Here is a 7,136-nt window from a genome sequence, read left to right as displayed (position 1 = left end):
CATTTTTTTCCTAAACTTTTTAACGATTTGCCAATTTAGTCATTTCAAGTAATTTTGATCAAAAATCACTGAAGAATTACGTTGGCAAATTGTTAAAAAGTTTAAGATTGAATTAGAAAATGAGTCGTTTTTATGGATTCGAAGCGGCTCTATGTTCACCTGCACCGACGTGGGCCTCGCCGGTCCTTCTTCATATCGCGCCGTACTTATTAATGCCAAGAACGCCTACTAAGCAGAGGTAACAGATAGATACTAGCCACTAGCCTTCAAGCAGGCACACAGCACATATTAATGAGGAGTCCGAATTGGAATTAATAATTTAAAATTTGTTACATTTAGTGCCGCATCAAAATTAAAATGAGTCTGCTGATGATTTGAATTTTTTTAATGTCTTTAGCTGCAGGACAATTATCCAAAAAATCTTAAATTTATTATCCGGTAACTTCTCAATTTTGTCAATTTAATCATAAATTTTTAGATAATTTGTTAATTTAATCATAAATTTTTCGACGAATTTCTCAATTATATATTTATTTATCATTCCATTGAATACATATTGGAAACCGTTAAAGGCCAATGTGTCAATGTACATGTCACCGGTTCCGCTCAAGTAGCACGGCCCTATAGCCCGCAATGGCCACGTTTTCCAACTATGTCATCTCTCTCTCCCTCTCTTCAATTGTACTGACGTAGCGGATCCGAGATCCCTAGCCTCAAAAAGCTTCGGTTAGATTTGGTTGGGGGTAGGTGTATCCATCATTTGTGAGGTCTCAAAGCCTCTACTGTAAGAATAAAAAGAGGGGGAGTGATGGACGAGGGAGGCGAAGGTGCCACGGTGACGTGGAGCGAACGGCAACGGATATTCGAGGTATTAGCAAAGGCAAGTGAGGGTGGTCACGGGCGTGGAGAGTAGGGGTGAGCAAATCAGATCGCCCGAATCGAGAACCACCCAGGCCGGATCGGTGGTCCGATTTCAAGTCCTAGATGGGTCCGATCCGGTTCCCGATTATTAATATTAGAATCGGTGCCCTAGGTGGTCCGGTTTCTAGTACTAGGGACATAAGACCGGATCGACCGATTTTTTTTTTTAAAATGTAACCGCAAGGTTTATTGTTTAGGCTTTTCAGATGATCGTGACTTTTTCCCCCCATCTAGACCAGTTCCATCAATGGGAGATGGCAAGAAATTTTGCAGAGAGAGAAAAGCTCGTAACATTTCATTTTTGGAGTGATTATTTTCAGAGTGTGAATGCGTGATGTGCCCGTGGACACACACCCACATCTAGCGTTGTTCTTTTGTTGTTTGTTGTTTTGTGATTGCCTTCTTTTGTCACTGAGAAGGGCAAAATCTTGACGAGTAATCAAATCACATCCAAGAAGCTAAAATCAGAGTAAAGAAATAGCGATGAATCTTAGAAAAGGAAAAGATGCTCTCTATCCTAGGCACGTGCAGAAATTTGTCGTGTTATTGGTTCCTTGGAACCGAACCGAACTGGATCGGGAACCGATCACCCCTAATGGAGAGGGGAGAGCTAGAGAGAAGTTAGATCTAAACTTTCAAGATAAGTTTTTTTAAGATCCTGCTAAGGAGTTTAATCAAAGCAAAGGGTGTTTGATTATATTCAAAATTTAAAGGCATTGTTATTTATTCATTACAAAAATTTTAATAAAAAAATTTCAAAAAAAGTATGTGCATATCGTATAGAATAGGTTGCATCAGTATTTGCCATGCCATCTTACCATGTCATATTACCACATATCTTGTTTTGCCACGACATTATATCTTGTTGTGTCATCATGCCATCTCACCATGCCACGTCATAAATGCCATGTTATCATATTTGCCACATCATTGCCTCGTCATCATTTCCATGTGATTTAATGATTTAAATGCCATGTTCACATAATCCAATTTGCATGCCATGTTAGAATAGTTCATGTTAATTTAGGGTGCCATGGCAACAACTTCTACTCTAGAAATCAGCTTTTGGTCGGAAGTTGATTTTTCTACTATTTCTTCTTAGCAGAAGTTGATTCTTCTATTTATGGAGAGAAGTATTTTATTTTTTAACTTTTTTCAAGCGGCTCCAAAACTATTTTTGGAGCATAATAGAAAAATGAAGTTCCGTGATCAAACGGATTTCTACTCCAGGAGTTGCGTACCAAATGGATTTGTGCTCCAAAAGCACTTCCGGAGCATAAATTCCACCCGAGAAGTGTTGTCATGTGCGCCCTAGAATTAGGTACATATAGATTTCATTTTACATGTTAAATTTGTAGCATTTAGAATGTTTAGATTTAAGTGTGCATTACATGCATTCATATAGTTTAGTCAATAAGTTTGAGATGTTTGAATTTTTATTTTCTAGTAACTTATTTATTTAAACACTTTTATTATATAGTGTTAGTTTAATGATTGCGCACCTGCATGATCATCTATCGTATGTTAGTGGCTAGGTTTAAAATTAACCTAAGTTGCTTGATAAATATATTTTTGAAAAAGAAAATGTACCGAAAGGGCGTTAGATTTACCTAATGTAATCAATTCCTGTTGCATTCAATTTGAGAGGAAAAATCCTCCCGATAGTATAACTCATCTATCCGACAACTTCTTTTGATGAAAATCCTGCTCACGAGGGGGTGGAGTCTTGAAAATAGGAGAAACCATGCTATTAGAGTGTTTAGTCATTTGTCCTATTGCATTCAATTTGAGAGGGCTAAAGTATTTTCTCGCACTTACTTAGGTGTCTAATCGGCCTCCCAATATCTTATTAGTTGCAAATCCTAATTTAATTGAATTGCATGTTAAGATGTTAAAATGAATATGAAGATTGTGATTATAGGGCTTGGAAGAATCCGTGCTAAATCTTTGGATTCAAAAATCTATTAGCTTACTCCTGGATGGATCACCTCTAGGAAGGTCAAGAAGGAATTATATATTGGTTTTGTTTTAGTAGATCTTTTAGTAAACTGTAAATAGATATGTTGATGTCACAAGTTGAAAGTTTAAGACTAAGAGCAACCTCGTGCGGTGCTTGGTGAGCTGATACATCAAGCCAGCCTTCCCTTTGTAGGTTGTCCCTAAAGATTGTATAGCGAATCACATCCTCATAACCATCGGGTCAATGCTCAATTCTGCTAGGGCAACCACTTAGAGATTCACTATCAGAATCTGCATCTTCATTAGCTACCTCATCTTCATATAAAACAACATCGGGGGAACCCACAACTAAATCTGGACTGTCATCCGCCTCCTCTTCTATTCCCACTTCTTTGAATCCTGTCACGATCTCCCTTGTTGCCGATTCTTCATCATCTAATATATTTGGTTCTTTATCACTCCAATCCAATGAGCTACAATTGCTGTTACTTTCATTCCGTTAAAAAATACACAAAGTTATAAGCTGATAACTAAAAACAATTTCGAACATAAAGAGTCAACAATTGAATGAACTCACCATTATTTCTGATTTAACCTAGTAACACTCCAATTTTCGATGAGCAAAAATTGCTAGCAAATCGATGGTCAACCTGCAAGTTCAATGTCGCACACATTACATTGATTGAATTGAACTATAAACAACACAATTCACATCTTGGAAACATTGACTACCACAACAATTAACTAGCATTCTTCTAAGATTGATATTGAAGGTGCTGACCAACAGACAACAAAAAAACAACAAGAAGCCCCAAACATGAAGCTTCTAACTCAGAATCATAGATGTAACAAGAATAGTAAAAATTGAAAAATACAAGATAAGTGTACTCGTACTTCAACAAAAATGATGGAAGCTGAATTTAGGGGAAAAGGAACAAACAAAAAAATAGATACACGGTTGTCGCTAGGATTTTTCACAGTTTTCTCCACTCAAGATGATCGTAATTGACAAAAATCAACTCGAATTTTAGAACATTCGGAGAGACAATGTACAAGGAATGATTCAATTTCTTGCAAGGGATTCTCGGATAAGTTCTAAGATCTACCAAACCGGATTGAATGCGAATTGAAGAAGAAGAAGAAGTAACCCCTAACTCTCCCAAGGTGAGGGGGATGGAGAAGCTCGGTGGCTCTGGCTCTGGCTTCGTTGCATCAAGCAAACCCGATCGAGGGAGTGACCACCGGCTCTGGCTCTGAAATCATAGCGTCATACGAACCCGATAGAGGAGCGACTACCACCGGCTCTGGCTTCGTCGCGTCGAATGAACTTGATGGAGGGAGCGACCACTGCCTCCGGATCCGGAATAGCTGCATCGAGCTGATGGAGGGAGCGACCATGTTCTCGAATTGAAGAAGAAAAGCAAGCCCTAACTCCCCCAATATTTCGAGCAAAGAACGACGTTTCTGTGGTGTTTTTCCACGTCAATATCTAACGTGAATTTTATGCTGATGTGGAATTGCCATGTCAGATCACTTAACGGTGATTTTAATGGAAGAATAATTGGGGTAGATTTGGGACTGAAATAAAAGTTGGAGGTTTTTTATGAAACAAAACATAGTTGAGGGCAGATTTGGGACAAAACCCAAAGTTGGGGGCTTTTTTATGGAATTCGGCCCTGAATCAATTGTGGCTGAAAATCTCACTCCTTGTGGGCTCATTCGCACATTTTCGGAGTCAAATTGAGCTTTAATTAATTAAATAAATAATTAAAAGCCTTTAATATTTAAATGAGCATAAATTGGATGAATTAAATCTAAAAATATGTCCGAACCCTTTAATAAAATTCGGCACACCCCCTATACTTAACTGAATTTCACATGTCATGTCTAGTTCGATCGCCAAGAAAAGTACACTTTTAGTGTCAAAAGTTATATACAGAGATCACTTTAGTGTCAAAAGTTTCAATCGGATCACTTTAGTGCCAAGTTTTTTTAAAAAATGATCGTTTTAGTGGCAAGTCTAATTTGCTTCGCCGGAAATCTGACCGACATTATTTTATTATTATTTGAAGCTGACGTGGCACCGGCGAGATCCAGTCAGCAATTATAAAATGTAAAATTTTTAAAAAATAAAAACTTAATTAGTTTACAAAAATAAAAAAATACAAATTATTTTTTCAAAATAACTTGAAAAATTAGGTTAAAAATTAACAAAAAAAAGTAAAAAATCAGAAAAAAGGGTGAACTTGCAGGCAACGAGGGGTTGCATAGCCCTCGCCGCCGCCGCCACCGCCCCACATCCTCGGTAATGACCGGCGGTGGTGGGGCATTGTTGGCGACCCTCGGTGGGCGTAGACGAGGGCCTGCAGGTGGTGGCCCTTGATTGGACCTAGGGGAGGGCTTGGATGTCCACCCAGATTTTTTTTTAAGTTTAAGGTTCTTTTTTAAAATTTTTTAGCTTATTTTTAATTTTATTTTCAATAAAGTTTGTATTTTAAATGAATTTAATTTTTAGCTAATTTTTAAATTTGTATTTGTTTTCTTTTAATTTATTTTAATTTATTTTAAAGTGCATAAGTCCTTGTGGCAGCCCACGTGGACTTATTCTTTTTTTTAATTGTTATTTTTCATTAAAAAATAATTATTAATGACATGTGGCAATTTTGATAGGAAATTCTCATCGGAGGCACCAAAGTGATCCTTTTGTCTCGAGCTTGGCACTAAAGTGATCCTATTGAAACTTTTGGCATCAAAGTGATCTCCGTACACAACTTTTGGCATTGAAAGTGTACTTTTCCCTCCGATCGCCTGTCAATTTGAGCTCAATTCCTTGCCATTATTGCAAAATAATGCAAATGGAATGCATGAACAAGAAAATTAAATATGAATGATGAATCAATTATTTTTGGAAGAATTAGAATTAGCTCTAATTTTTATGCAAAAAGAAAAAAATGAATGCCTAATGAAAAATCAAAATTTATGTGTCAACATTTGCCCCTCTTTGAGTGGAGGCTCGGAGAGGTTTTGCTCAAAGATAAAATTGAATCCTAAATTTTGATAATGCAAATGATGAATGTTTTTTTGTGGGAGTTTTAATCTCAATTTTCTATGCAAAAGAACATGATGCGTGATATGCAAGATTATAAATAAAATATGCCAAAGCCTCTCTTTTCATAGAGTGATTGGAAAAGATTTGCACGTGGATTGCATACGAGATATCTAGAGGTACTAGGTGCCTGTTTGTCATCTGCTGCAGGCCACCATGAAGTTTCTGCTATGGCGATACTATGAACGAGACCCACAATGTTTCAACCATTATGTCAGCTTTTCCTACCAAAACTTCAAGCCTACTAAAGTTTCTTTTAGCCCACTCTTATGATGCCCCTTTCCTCTTTCATCCGTTGCTTTTAACAAAAGTGACTCATAATGCTTCACCTGAACCGGACTTGGGATACGGCGGTTGCCTTTATTTATGATGGCTTGGCTTGAGGTTGTGTGCGTGAGAGAGGAAATAAAAGGTACTAGCCCGAGATGATCCAAAGATCCTAGTTACTAGTAGCCACGCAGGATATATTTAAAGGGATAATGACACAAATTATCTCCGAACTTTGATCAAATATGTAATGTGTTTCCTTAACTTTCAATTTTTTTAATGTGATGCCTACACTTTAGCTCGGTATGCAATGTCGTCCATGAACTTTTAATTTGTTCAGTGTGGTTCTTAAAATTTTGATAAAAATTCAAATTAGTCCCTAAACTATATGAAAATAACTGAAGTTATCCTTCATTAATTTAAGTTAAGGGACGGCATTGACTAATTCGTACATATATCAAAAGTTCAGGGACATATCGAACAAATTAAAAGTTGATGGATAGCATTGCACATTTGGGCTAAATTGTAGTGATCACATTGCACATTTCATAGTTTAAAGATCATTTGTGTCATTTTCCTTACGTCTTAACTAAGCCATTTGAAATATATAGAGACGAGGCAATTAAGATAAGGTAGGGATGATTGACATATGAATGATGAGGAGTCTAAATTGAAGTTGTTAGTAACCATTGTTACATCTTGTGACCCATCAGAATCAACATGAATTATCGATGATATAACTTTTGTTGTTTGAAATTGCTATATCCGTAAGCAATTAACTGAGCGTACTTGCCATCTTTAATTTTGGTATAAACGCGTCGGTGATCTCTAACATTCTCTATTTATGCAAGCGAGCATCTTAACTTTTCTTTCGGCCAATTGA

Source organism: Rhodamnia argentea, chromosome 2 (assembly GCF_020921035.1).
Source record: "Rhodamnia argentea isolate NSW1041297 chromosome 2, ASM2092103v1, whole genome shotgun sequence".
Lineage (NCBI taxonomy): Eukaryota > Viridiplantae > Streptophyta > Magnoliopsida > Myrtales > Myrtaceae > Rhodamnia > Rhodamnia argentea.
This window is presented reverse-complemented; position numbering follows the sequence as displayed.